The sequence below is a fragment of the Magnolia sinica genome, chromosome 7 (genome assembly GCF_029962835.1).
Source record: "Magnolia sinica isolate HGM2019 chromosome 7, MsV1, whole genome shotgun sequence".
NCBI classification, from domain to species: domain Eukaryota; kingdom Viridiplantae; phylum Streptophyta; class Magnoliopsida; order Magnoliales; family Magnoliaceae; genus Magnolia; species Magnolia sinica.
Window position 1 is genome coordinate 63813184 of NC_080579.1, and position 14368 is coordinate 63827551.

General features: G+C 37.6%; 1 long non-coding RNA gene across 1 annotated transcript in view; it reads right to left on the reverse strand.

Annotated features, from left to right (window-relative positions):
• LOC131252100 (uncharacterized) overlaps positions 1-14368 on the reverse strand; it is a 63972-nt gene that overhangs the window by 23580 nt on the left and 26024 nt on the right. The gene's annotated exons all lie outside the window — the stretch shown is intronic.

Below are 14368 nucleotides of genomic sequence, written 5' to 3' on the forward strand. Positions count from 1 at the left end.
ATGCAATGCATAGAAGAAGATGGATGGCTGAACCAAGTTTTCCTCGCCGTCCATCTGTTTCTTACATTGCAGCCCACCTGATGAATGGGTCAGCTTGATTTCTAGGCTAGGGGACCTATAGGGTCCTGTTCGCCTAATTGACGACTCTGATGTTCCACATGCCACATATAAAACTGTGTCAGGGGCTGCATGATACACGTGTGTGAAGATTAACAAAGCTCCTGAAAATGGTTTCTCGTGGCATATAAACAACGAGTAATGTGTTGTTTTTAAGTCTTAAATCATTGGTAAACATGGCGTGATTTGTTTCCTGTTCTTACTGTGATTCTTCTCTATATATTTGGGTTTAATTGGGATTGGGAGTTAATTCCAAGGGTTTTTAATTCGTCTTGAGGATTTCAAGGGTGTAGCAAGGGTTTATTTGAGGTTATTCGAATAGGGTAAACTCTTTCTTTTGTAATTTTTTACTTTCATAGTGATATTTGTCACTTTGTGTCATGGTCTTTTCCCGAAAGGATCTTTCCACGTAAAATTATGAGTGTTTGCATTGCACTTAATTAGTGTGATTAGATTATCCTACTTGATTCATCTTTGTATGCTTCTATAGTCCCCCAAGAAGTGGTATCAGAGCTATCATTGGGGCGCAAGCGTGAATCTGAAAGTGAGTATTAATGGCTGTCAATCCTAATTTTGATGTTGAGAAATACTTTTGAGAAATACTCTGGAAAAAATAATTTTGAGAAATACTCCGGGAAAAATAAATTTGAATTATGTAAGGTCAATATGGCTAGCACGTTGATTGGATGATGATGAATGGAAGAAACTGAATAAGAAAGCGAAATCGCCAAGCTACTTGTCCTTAACGGATGAGGTTCTCTATAATGTCTTGAGGGAGAAAATCGTAGCAAGTTTGTGGGTGAAGTTAGAGGACATCTATGCTAAGAAGTCCCTTGAAAATCGCATACACTTGAAGCTGAAGCTATTCAACTTCGAGATGGAAGAGGGAGGAGATGTTGAAGTTGACATTAACAATTTTAAAAAGATGATCTGTAAATTGTTGGATGTGGAGGTAACAGTTGATGAAGAAGATCAGGCATGTATCTTGTTGAATTCTCTGTCTGTTTCGTATGAGTCTTTTAAAGACACCTTGTGCACCAGTAACATAACCCTTAGTGTTAATACCATTATCTTAACCCTTCAGGAAAAGTCAATGAGAAAGATAAATGGTAGCATGCGGGCCTCTATCGATGCTTTGTTTTTTCGAGGTAGAAATACTAAGCGACCCGGACACAGGATCCTCTAGATTAATATCTAAATTCAAGGGCAAGGACAGGGGAAAGTTAAAGTCCTGGAATTATGGGATGTTAAGGCATATAAAGAAGGATTATGCAAATCCTAAAGAAAAAAGAGAGAATACAAAGTCTTCTTCTAGGGAGGCCAATACTGCCAAGTTTGATGAAAAGACAAGCGGAGGTGATGTGTCGTTAGTGTCTATAATTGGACACTTATACGATGATCGTAGAGACGAGTGGATTCTTAACATAGGGGATTTATATCACATGACTCCTCATTGGAGTTGGTTAACCAGTTACAAGGAGTGTGATGGTGGACAGGTATTTATGGGCAATGACAATGCTTGTAACGTTGCGGCTATTGCTACTGTCCATATCAAGATGTTTGATGGAATGGATCATACCTTGACTGAGGTGAGGCATGTTCCTAACATGAAAAAGAATTTGACATCTCTTGGTGCACTCAAAGAAATATGGTGCAAGTTCACTAATTTTAATGGGGTCTTTAAAGTTTCAAAAGGGGCGCTTGTAGTCATGATAGCACGGAGGCACGGTAATCTTTACAGGTTGATAGGGAGCACTTCAACAGGTGGAGCTGCAGCTATTGTAGCGGATTCTATGTCTACAAGTATGTGGCATGCATGTCTGGGCCACATGAGCGAGCGGGGCATGAAGTTACTTTCCAATCGTCGTTTAATCCATAGTTTTAAAAGTCTTGATTTAAATATACATGTGAGCATTATATGTATGGTAAACAATCTAGGTTATCTTTTAAATATGAAAAACATGTATGTAAGAGTGTGGTTGACTATGTGCATTCTGATATATGAGGGTTATCACCTGTGGTTTCTGCTTGAGGGTCATCATGGTTTGTCACATTCATTGACGACTACTCCTTGAAAGTTTGGACTTATTTCATGAAACATAAATCTAAGGTTTTCACCTATTTCAAACAATGGAAGGCCATGGTGGAAACACAGTCAAGGCGAAAGGTAAAGATATTAAGGACAGATAATGACAGTGAGTTTACGTTAAGTGAATTTAATCAATTTTGTAAGGATGAAAGAATCAACACAATGCACCACACACCCGAGCAAAACGGTATAGCTAAGCGGATGAATCAGACTCTCTTGGAGAGAGCTCGATGCATGATTAGTAATGCCAGATTGGGCAAAGACTTATGGACTGAGACTGTTAACGCGACATGTTATTTCGTGAATCAGTCTCCGTATACGGCTATTGAATGTAAAATTTCAGAGGAAGTACGGAGTGGCGATAAAGTAGACTACTTAGATTTGCATATTTTTTGTTGAAAAACTTACTCTCATGTACCGTCGGTTGAAAGAGATAAGCTAGACTATAAGCCAAAAAGCACATCTTTGCTGACTATGGTAATGGTGTGAAGGGATATAGGTTGTATGACTGAGTCACACGAAAAATCGTTATTAGTATGGACATCAAATTTGAAGAAGGCTACCGATTCCTCAAGAATGATCAAGAGGAGCAACAAGAACTGGAAAGGTTAGTCATGGATGTTTAAATTGACACAAGTGATACTCAGACTTAGAAAGATGCACAGACAGAGGTACAAGAAGAGGTGGAACAGCCACTTAGGAAAAATATGTCGTAAGATCGCAGGCTCCGACAAGATATAGGGACAACTCTAATATTGCATATACCATCATTATATATGAGCAGGGCCCGTATACTATTCAGGAGGATCTTGATGAGCCTGATGCAGCAAAGTGTAAGACGGCAATGGACGGTGAGATGGACTTGTTGTACAGGAATAACACATGGGAGTTAGTGGAGCTTCCGGTGGGCCGAAAAGTGATCGGATGCAAGTGGATCTTCAATAAGAAATAAGATAGATAGAAAGTAAGGTTTGTAGCAAAGGGTTATGCTCAGAGAGAAGGCATTGACTTCATAGAGATATTCACACCGGTTGTACAATAAGTGTCTATCAGATTCGTGTTGGTACTGGTTGCCCAACACGATCTTGAGCTGGAACAGATGGAAGTGAAGACTGCATTCTTGCATGGGGAATTGGAAGAGAAGATTTATGTGAAACAACTAGAAATCTATGAATTTTAAGGGATAGAGAACAAGGTTTGCAAGTTAATGAGGTCGTTATATGGCCTAAAATAGTGACCTAGGCAGTGGTATAAAAAATTTAATTATTTCATGTTAAGTCAGAAATTTACTAGGAGTGAATACGATCACTGTGTCTACTACAAGACACTGAGTGATGGCGGGTTCATCATCCTAGTATTGTATGTTGATGACATGTTGATCGCTAGTCATTACTTGTCTGAAATCGATGTACTGAAGGCTCAGTTATTAGGGACATTCGAGATGAAAGATCTGGGGGCTGCAAAGAGGGTTCTCGATATAGATATTCAAAGAGAGAGGAAGAGGACAAATAAGCTTTAGTTATCACAGACAAAATACATTGAGAAGGTGTTGATCAAGTATAGGAGGGACAAGAAAAAGCCGTTGAACGTTCCCCATGTGACTCGCTTCAGGCTTTCCTCATAACAATGTCCTAAATCAAATGAGGAAAAAAAGGATACGTCTCGCGTGCCTTATTTGAATGATGTAAGTAGTTTAATGTATGTCATGGTCTTTATGAGACTGGATATTTCACAAGCAGTTGGTGTTTTGAGAAGATGTGTATCAAACCTCGGCAAACAACATCGGGAAGCGGAGAAATGGCTACTTCGATACATTCGAGGTACTAAAGAGTACATCTTATCTTCTGAGAAGACAGTGGCAAAGTTGGTAGGGTATGTGGATTTAGATTATGCAAGCAATGTGGATTCAATAAAGTTGACTTCATGTTACACGTTTGTATTATCAGGTGGAGCAATTAGTTAGATGTTTAAGGGCCGGTTTGATTTTTCATCTCACAGGTTATTACCTTGCAAATGGGTAATAATTACTTACCCAGGTAATTACGGCATCGTTTCTGATATAGATATTGAAAGCTAAACTTTTGAGCGCTATAATCGAGGATGGCTGCTAAATGAATGTAGGGCCCACTGTGATGTATGTGGCTTATCCACACCATTCATCCTATATGTCATCCTCATTTAGGGCATGAGCCCAAAAATGAGGCATATCCAAAGCTCAAGTGGACCACACCACAAGAAACTGTGTAAATCATTCACCCACCATTAAATACTTCTTGAGGCTCCTAGATGCTTTTGATGAGGCTGATATTTTTATTTTCCCAAATAAACTTCGATGTGGGCCTGGTGAAAGAAACTACTTTCAATGGTGGATGTTTTACAGACACTATTACCTTTGGTGCGGGCTAATTAAGTGTTGGATTTGCCTATTTTTTCAGATCACACCCCAAAATGTTCTGCTAAAATGGATTGACGGCATGAATATGTGAAATATATCATAGTGCGGCCCATAAATTTAAGTCAATTTTTCGAGACCATTTTTCAAAGTAGAAATACATCCAGATTATCAAACGGGCTCAATAAGCAATAATTGCCCATTTACCATGTATTTATAGTTATGGTGAAAAATCAAATAGGCCCTAAACTTTAGTTCATGATGGCTCTTTCTATGACTGAAGCAGAGTATATGGCAGTGATGGAAGCATTCAAAGAAGGTATTTGGTTAAAAGGCATGATAAATTAGTTGGGACTTCAGTAGGAGGTCGTATCGATTAATTGTGATAGTGAGAGCGCTATCAATTTGTCTAAAAACTCTATTTATCATTCACATACTAAACACATTGATATTCCTTACCATTTTATCCAACAGGTTCTTGAAGAAGGAGGCATTACTCTAGAGAAGATTCACTCCAGCGTTAATCCGGCGAACATGCTCACCAAGGTGGTTCCTATAGAGAAGTTCAAGTTATGTTCGACTTCTCTGGTCTTGGTGAAGGCGTAAAAAGAGGACAGTGTGCACGAGAAGCGATGGTGGAGCTATGAAGCAAGATAGAAATGACAAGATGACAAAAAGCTACCTTTTGATGATTGAAGACAAGGTGGAGATTGTTGTTTTTAAAGTCTTAAATCATTCAGAAACATGGCGTGATTTATTTCCTATTCTGATTGTGATTCTTCCAAAGTCTATATATTTGGGTGTAATTAGGATTGGGAGGTAATTTCAAGGCTTTCTAACTCGTCTAGAGGATTTCAAGGGTGTAGCAAAGGTTGATCTGAGGTTGTTTGAATCGGGTAAGCTCTCCTTTGTAATTTCTTCTTTCATAGTGATATATGTCACTTTATGCTTTTGTTTTTTTCCCGAAAGGGTTTTTCCACATTAAATTTTGAGTGTTTGGATTGTGCTTTCTTGGTGCGATTGGGTTACCCTACTTGATTCTTCTCAGAGATGAATCAAGTAGGGTAATCCAATTGCACCAAGAAAGCATAATGCAAAGACTCAGAATTTAATGTGGAAAAACCCTTTTGGGAAAAAAACCATGGCACAAAGCAACAAATATCACTATGAAAGCAGAAATTACAAAGGAAAGAGCTTACACGAATCGAACAACCTCGAATCAACCCTTGCTGCACCCTTAAAATCCTCTAGACGAATTAGATCCCTTAGAATTTCTCCCAATCCCAATTACACCCAAATATATAGCCTTTGGAAGAATCACAATCAGAATAGGGAACAAATCACCTAATGTTTGTAAATGATTTAAGACTTCAAAAACAACATAATGCTATAGGATTTACTCGGAAGCAACTCCCAATCAAACTTGGATTGGGTAGCGAGAAGCACTGCCATTGTATTGGTCGGTGCTGTAAAAGCTCTGTGGGCTCATCGTGATGTATATGTTTTATCCACGTCATACACTCATTTCGCCTGCTAACCTTAAGGCATCTCAAAAATGAAAAAGATCCAAATCTTAGGTTAACCACATCACAACCACCGTTAAAAAATTACAAGGGCTGTTGTAAAAGTTTTGCATCAAGCCGATATATTTTTTTTTCCTTTTCATTGATTTCTTTCTATGTGACCTAATCAACAGGTTGGGTGGCAAGTAGCCGATATATGTTTTTTTTTTTTCCTTTTTATTTATTTCTATGTGACCTAATCAAAAGGTTGGATGGCAAATAACTACTATGGTGGGCCCTTGGAAGTTTGTAATGCTTGTCGCGTAATCACCACTTTTTTCTTTAGTGTGGTCTACTTGAGATTTGGATCATGCCCTAAAAGGAGTTAGAAAGATGGATGGATGGCATGGATAAAAGACATATCATAGTGAGACCCACGGAGCTTTTCCATCACTGACTAGTTCTGATGTTGGCTTAGTCTACTACAATACACCATCCGAGTCCCTCCCTGTTTAACAGCAATATGTGTCCTCTCCTCCAAGGGCACAACATCAATAACTTCCATGCCCCGGCCACAATGTACGGTGATTCGAATCCGTCCATTACTTAAGCAAGCCCATTTTCAGAGGTGAGCTCGTCCGAAAGTCATGTTAATCCAAAACTCAAATAGCTAACACCGTAGACGTTGAAATCTTCCTGAAACCCACTGGAATATCTATATGGCATCTAATGCAATCTTAAGTTGAGTACACTGAGGTTAAAGGGAAAAATGAAAACACCATAGACGTTAAAATCTTCCTGAAACTCACTGTAATATTTATATGACATCCAATGCAATCTTAAGCTGAGTAGAACGAGGTTGAAGAGAAAAATCAAATATCTATCTTCATCCAAGAATTTGGTAGGTTCGAGGACAATTTCGACCTTTCTCATCCTATCCCCTATCCCATCGTTCTATGGTGTGGGCTGTTAGGTGTAAAAATAGCTAAGACGGATAGGTCGACTTATGGAATGGACCAACTCTACCAAACTGCATGGGGCCTCAAAATCTGAGCCAATAAGGGCTTTTACGTCTAAGAATAGGTTGACCTTTAAGGAGGTTGACTCAGTTGTAAGGACCCTCAAAGAGAGTGCAATTACAAGATCACTCATATGGCCAGGGGCCGACCAAGCCCATAAGTTTGCAATAGATCTGCCAGAACGTGACCCTGGATCGGCAGCATAGCTTGACTACAGCTTGGTAATAGCTCGGCTATAGCTCGACAAACCAATTGCCCATTACAGTCTATACACGAATCAAGCATTCCAGAAATATCTCCAATGGTCCGAAGATCTCTCCCATGATCTTCGGGAGATAAGATCAAATCCCAAGAGCTTTGAGATTGAGAAAAAAATCTATGTATACATCTACATCCAGGATCTGAATGAATTCCCCTCCAAAATATTAGGAAAAGATTCCTGATGATGCCTACATCCTATCCTTATAAATAGAGGTATCCCCAACCTTTGAAAGGTATGTACATTCACCCTAACATTTGACTGGTGACTCTTTCTAAGAGATCATCCTCCTTTAAAGACCTAGAGGTCTGACTTAAGCATTGGAGGGTCCCCTGCACCAGTCAAGGTCTCCTTTGTTCGTTCCTTTTTTCTTGTGCAAGTCCAAAAGGGTCAACCAGGGACGGTCTACCGGAAAACTGCATCGACATGGGCCACTTAAGTTTTGATGTGCTTGATATCTAGAATCGAGTCTTACAATGATCTGTTGAAAATCATAAATGAGATGATTTTGAGCAAACAATACCATGGGCCACTTAGGTATCTATGTCGCACCCCTACTCCGTCCAACTAAATTGGGAACAAAGGACATGTTTGAGAAAGCTAGGGGAGATTAAGAATTACTTTAAAAAAGGTACCTTGCCTAACTATCTTTTCCACTATTGTGTTCATGATCCCTTAAAAAAATGAGTTTTAGATGCACCAAAATTTCCTTGAATACTCGATTTGGGATGTTCGTATCATATGTGCCCAGATAGGACTTGATTTGATTCCTATAAGTCCAATGATAGTGGGAATTTTCTAATAGGAAATGACGCGCCATGTATGGCCATCGGAATAGGGACTATCAAGGTAAGGATGTTTAATGGAGTCATATAGACTCTAGGTGATATCATGCAACTACCAGATCTAAAGAAGAATTAGATATCCTTGGGGCGTTTTACATACAACAGGTGCACATTCACCACATCTGGTAGTGTAATCAAAGTCAACATAGGTGCAATGGTCTTAATGAAGGGACATAAGATGAAAGATTTGTACAAGTTAGCTGGGAACATAATTATAGGTGAGGCTGCTACCACCTCACATGCAAAATCCAACATAGATGACGCTAATCTGTGGCATATGCGGTTAGGGCATATAAGCGAAGGGAGCATGATGAAACACTATAAATGAAAACTATTGAAGGGAGTTAAGGTGTGCAAGTTGAATTTTTACAAGCATTACATCCATGGGAGGCAGTGCAGGGTAAGGTTTAAGATTGCTACACATACTGACAACGAGGTGCTCGACTACATACATTCTGATGTCTGGAGGCCAGTGAGAGTACAGTCTAAGGGAAGAGCGTGATACTTTATGAGCTTCACAAATGATTACTCAAGGAAAGGTCAGGTATACTTCTTAAAGCATAATTTTGAGTATTCACCTAGTTAAAGGAATGAAATGAGGAAGTAGAAAAATAAACTAGGAAATGGTTAAGTATCTCAGGTCAGATAATGGTAAGGAGAAATTTATGTAATTTTGAAAGGAATATGGCATCAAAAGGCACTTGTCAACTCCAAGAACCCCACAACAGAATAAGGTGGTAGAGAGGATGGACAAAACTCTATTTGAGAGGGCGGGAAGTATGCGGTTATATGTAGGGCTGCCTAAAAGCTTCTAGATAGAAGTAGTAACATGGCATGTTATCTTGTGAATTGGTCACCATCTATAGCACTGGACTCCAATGTTTTAGAGAGGAAGTCTCAACAGGTAAGGACGTTGATTACTCGGGATTGTGGATCTTCAGGTGTCCATCATACACCCACTAGTAGAGAGGACAAAGGAAGAAATTGAATCCAAAATCTAGAAAGTGTATCTTTATCGATTATGAGAAATGTGTTAAGGGTTACCATCATTGGGATATAGTTTCTTAGAAGTTTGCCATTAGCAGAGATGCCATATTTGATGAGGTATTGATGTTGAAGAGTAACAAAGCCACTGTAATGATGCCAAAAACACATGGTGATGTAAAGAGATTGTCAGTGCAGGTGGAGCTAGTTGAGCTAGTTACTGAATCTAAAATTTAACAAGAACAAGAAATTAACTGAAACAATCAACAAGATACCAAGGAAAGTATAACCAAGAACAGGGAGAAAGAATCATTAGAGCTTCATTTTGACATGGTTCGAGGACATGGTTTCTTTCGCATTGTTCACAAGTACTGGAGATCCCTCCACCTTTCAAGAGGCTAAGTCTAGAAAGGACGATGACAAGTGAATGTCGACCATGACGGAGGAGATGGAATCTCTATATAAGAATCAGACATGGGAGTTGGTGAAACTTTTAAAAGGTCAAATGGCTATAGGGTGCAAGTGGGTGTTCAGAAGGAATGAAGCATTAATGGAGAAAGATGGTAAAAAATTCAAGGTACAACTTGTAGCAAAGGGATACTCGCAAAGCGAATGAGCAGACTATAATGTAGTTTTCTCTCTGGTTGTGAAGCATACATCAATCTGGGTGTTACTGGATATTTTAGCAAAATCCAATTTGGAATTAGAGTAGTTTAATGTGAAGATGACATTCCTTCATGGGAATTTGGAGGAAGTTATTTACATGAAGCAGTCAGAAGTATTCGAGGAGCTTAGTAATGAAGACCATGTCTGTAGGGTGAAGAAGTCATTATATGGGTTGAAGTATTATCCAAGGAAGTTGTACAAGCAGTTCAATTCCTATTTGGTGGAAATTTGTTAAAGTAGATGTACGTACAATTTCTGTGTTTGTTAGTAGGTGCTTGAGGACGGGTCCTACATTTATTAATGTCATGTGTTGATGATATGTTGATTATTATGAAGGACAAGAAGGAAGTACTCTTGCCTAAGTCTTTGTTAAGCAAGGAGTTCAACATAAAGGATTTGGTTATTGTAAAGAAAATCCTAGACATTGAGATTCATAGAGACAGAATATGGGAAGTTGTGGCTGTATTAGAGGGGATATGCGCAGAAAGTACTAGATGGGTTCCATATCAAAGATGCTAATCCAGTTAACATGCCTCTAGAATGTCACTTTAAGTTTTCAGCCAGGTCATGTCCAAGCATAGAAGATGAGGTTTTAGATATGTCATGGGTGTTATACACAAGTGTAGTGGGGAGTCTCATATATATGATAGTTTACACGAGGATGGATATCTACAAGCATTTAGTGTGGTCAGCATATATATGGTGAATATGGGAAAAGAGCATTAGAATGCAGTTAAGTGGATTCTCGAATATCTCAACGACACAATCAACATTGGGATCATGTTTAAGGGGCATGAAGCTTGAGGTGGAGTTGTACGTTACATGGATTCGAATTATGCAGGAGATCAGGACAATATGAGGTCCACTATGCGATACTGTAAGTGCTATGGTTTTATGCTCCTTTGGTTGTCAAATCTTGTGGTGCCAAAACATTAACCTTTGTCTGGTGCAATCTATGTCTTGTGTAGCTCATTGGTATATATGATCAAGACATTGTATCACCTCTCTAAACATGTTGCTTCAAGTTAAGAACGAAGATTTACTTCAAACCATTTTAAGAAATGCAAGTACAAGCTACAACGAAAGAAGTGATCTTTTTCAAAGACTCAAGTTAGTGTCCAACTCGAAATGAAGTGTAATTCAAGCTCTAGAAGATCTCATGTTCAATACTACATCAAGTATAAAGATCCTAAGTTTTACAATCTTCAAAGGTCAACTATCTTATGAAGATTCAATGTCCATTCTTCACATTTAAGGTATGAATGACCTTAGATTGACCTTAGGGTAGGTCATTTTGCATACATAATTCAAATTGAATCTTTTTATAAGTGTTTGGACTATACTAAGACTAGTCCTGGACCTTATTTGACTAGTCCTAGAACTGCCTTGACCAGTCCAAGAAATTCCAAGACTAGTCTTAGGTTTGTTACAATTTTTTGAAATTTTTTGGTTGATCTACGACCAGCCCTAGACTCTGCTCTACTGGTCATGTGAACAGTGCATGATTCATTCACGACCAGTCCAGCATCTACGACTCAAACTCCAGCAACCATTCCTGGTTTCTCATGACCAGTCATGGGTATGGCACGACCAGTCGTGGACACCCTATGGCCAGTCGTGGAGCAGTCTGATCCAATCGCGCTCAAAATTTTAAAATGTTGTTGGTTCTACGACCAATCGTAGTGTCCATAGGACTAGTTGTAGATGCGATTTTTGAAACTACAAATAGACGACAAATTTCAGAGTTTCATAACTGAATTCAAGTAAAATCAAGGCATCACTCTGAGATAAATTTGTGTTTATTTTAAGCTTATTCGTGCATATTTAATATTCTCTTTTGTTAGCTTTATTGATTTTATTTTATTTCTATATTCTAATCTGAATTCAAAAGAGGAATTGTGATATTCATTCTTCTTAGAATCAAAATCAAATATAGTTAGCCCAACTGGTTTAATTTAAAATCAATCTAGAACCTAGAACCATTTCTTAAGTGAGTATTGGACATTGAACTTCTATTCAAACTTCTACTCCGATTTGGTTCTTCCGGGCTACAACAAAAGGAGAAATTTACTTTATTGTAAATTTCATTCTTTTGGTTTTATTTCAGATTAAGCCAATAAAATCTCAATCTGTTGGTTATTTGAGGAGAGCCAGAAAACTCAGAAGTGGGGTTTTTTGAATTATGTAAGCCTATTTGAACGACAAAATTGTGAAGGTTTTAGGTGAACCTGAGAAACCTATTTTCATAGTGAACACTAATATCCAATGAGTGAGGATATTAGGAGTGGAGTAGCAAGCTATGTGGCTGTTGTTTAACAATTGGTGAACACACAAGCGAACCACTATAACTCTTTGTGTTTTGTGGATGTGTGATTTATTTTTTATCTTTTATCATTCAAAGTTTATGGGATGTATGTGTGGATGTGAATGTTATAATATTTACATTTCAAGCATTGTGGGAAATGTTGTAATAGTTTAATATTTCTATTCCTTACTATTTATTTAATCCTTTTCAGTTTGAGTTTTTGATTCAAAGAACTTTCTAAAAATAAGGTTGTCCTGCCATAAACCCTTGGTTTTTATGGTGTAAGGTTGTCCTTAAAACAACATTTGCATCAATCTCTCAATACTTGATTATTGAGGTTGCTTGTCATTTCTGCATTGTGAATTGATTTCCTTTATTTAGCTATCATATTCTTTTATTCCGCTATTAAAGCTTAAATTTGGCATAGTCTTATTCACCCCCCCCCCCCCCCCTCTAGAACATATAGCTTGGCCTTTTCAAGTGGTATCAAAGCCTAATAGCTTGTTTTAATTCTTGTTATTTGGATTTATTTCCTGAACTAATCGATCTAAGATATTTACAAGATGTCAAATTTTGATAGCCTTTCAGTCACTAGGCCTCCACCATTTGATGGCACCAATTATGTCTATTGGAAAGCCAGGATGAGGATTTTCCTTAAATCTATGGATGAAAGTGTGTTGCAAGCCACGGTAACTGAATGGACCCCTCCTACCACTGAAGAAACTAGTATCGATGGATCAAAATCAATAAAAGTCTCACCTTATTTTACTTGGACCACACTTTAGAAAAGTGAGAGTAGTGCCAATGCAAAAGCACTAAATGCAATCACTTGTGCACTATCATCGGAAGAATTCAAAAGAATTATATCCTATGATACTGCAAAGCAACCTTGGGATATATTAGAAATGACATACGAGGGTACATCAATTGTCAAGAAATTTAAAGTCCAAATCCTCATAACCAAATTTGAGGAAATACATATAGAAGAAAATGAAATCTTTATGGACTTCTATACTAGATTAAATGACATTGTGAACTCTATGTGGGGTCTTGGTGACAAAATTCCTAAAAGTAAAGTTTGTGCAAAGATACTGCGCTCACTCCCTGAACAGTTCAATTCTAAGGTAATTGCGATCCAGGAACTTCGTGATACGGATATTATGAGGGTAGAAGAATTAGTTGGGTCTTTACAAACCTAAGAGTTAAATTTTAAAGCTTCTAAAGGTAAATCTATTGCCCTTAAGTCTTCTAAGAATGTTTCTCAAGAAAACAATAACAATTCTAATTTAGAAAATATGAAGACGATATGACTATTTTAGCAAAAAAAATTTACAAGATTTTCAAAAGTAAAAGAGGGTAGATTTTCAAAAATCAAATGATAAGAAAAGATCTAAATCTAAATCTAAAACTTGAAAATCTTTGAAAGATAGTCAATTTTACAACTGCCAAGAATATGGGCATTTAACAAACAAGTGTCTTAAAAAGGACAAACCTTAAAAGAAGAGTATGTTGGCTACTTGGGATGAATCTTCTGGCTCTTAAGCCTCTTCTGAATCAGAAGACTCTGAAACCGAGTCAGGCAATGAAGTTAAAGCCCTTATGACTCTAGCAAAGTTCACGTTTTTAGATCACGATGATTTAACAAGTGAAGAAAATCTGAATAGTGATCATGAAAATGAAGAAGATCTTCAATATGCTTACAATGCCCTATCCAAGGAAAGTTGTAAAATTGCCGTAAAACTAAAACTTTAAAAATAAAAGTATTTAAAACTTAAAGAAAAATTTGATTCTCTTGTCTTAGAAAAATCTCATATTTTAGATTGTTTTGAAAAATGCAAATGCGATTTAGAATTCAACAGTTCCCAAATTGAAAATCTTAAATCTGAAAACGATAAACTTAAACTTGAAGTTTCTTCTCTTTTAAGTTTAAAGGATACATGGAGATATGCCCAAGGTGATCCAAAGTTAGAAAAACTTTTATCTGGATTAAGAAAATGTGGTGATCAATCCGGTTTGGGCCACGATAAAAATATTCCTCCTGAACAAAAGAATACTCCTCTCAAGTTTGTAAAAGGATTGACTTCAAACTCAAAAGGGACAAGTACTAATCAAAATTTTTCTAAAAATACTAAAACTTTTCAAAAACCCAAGAACATCTATATCAATTATAAAAATCAGAACCGAAACCCT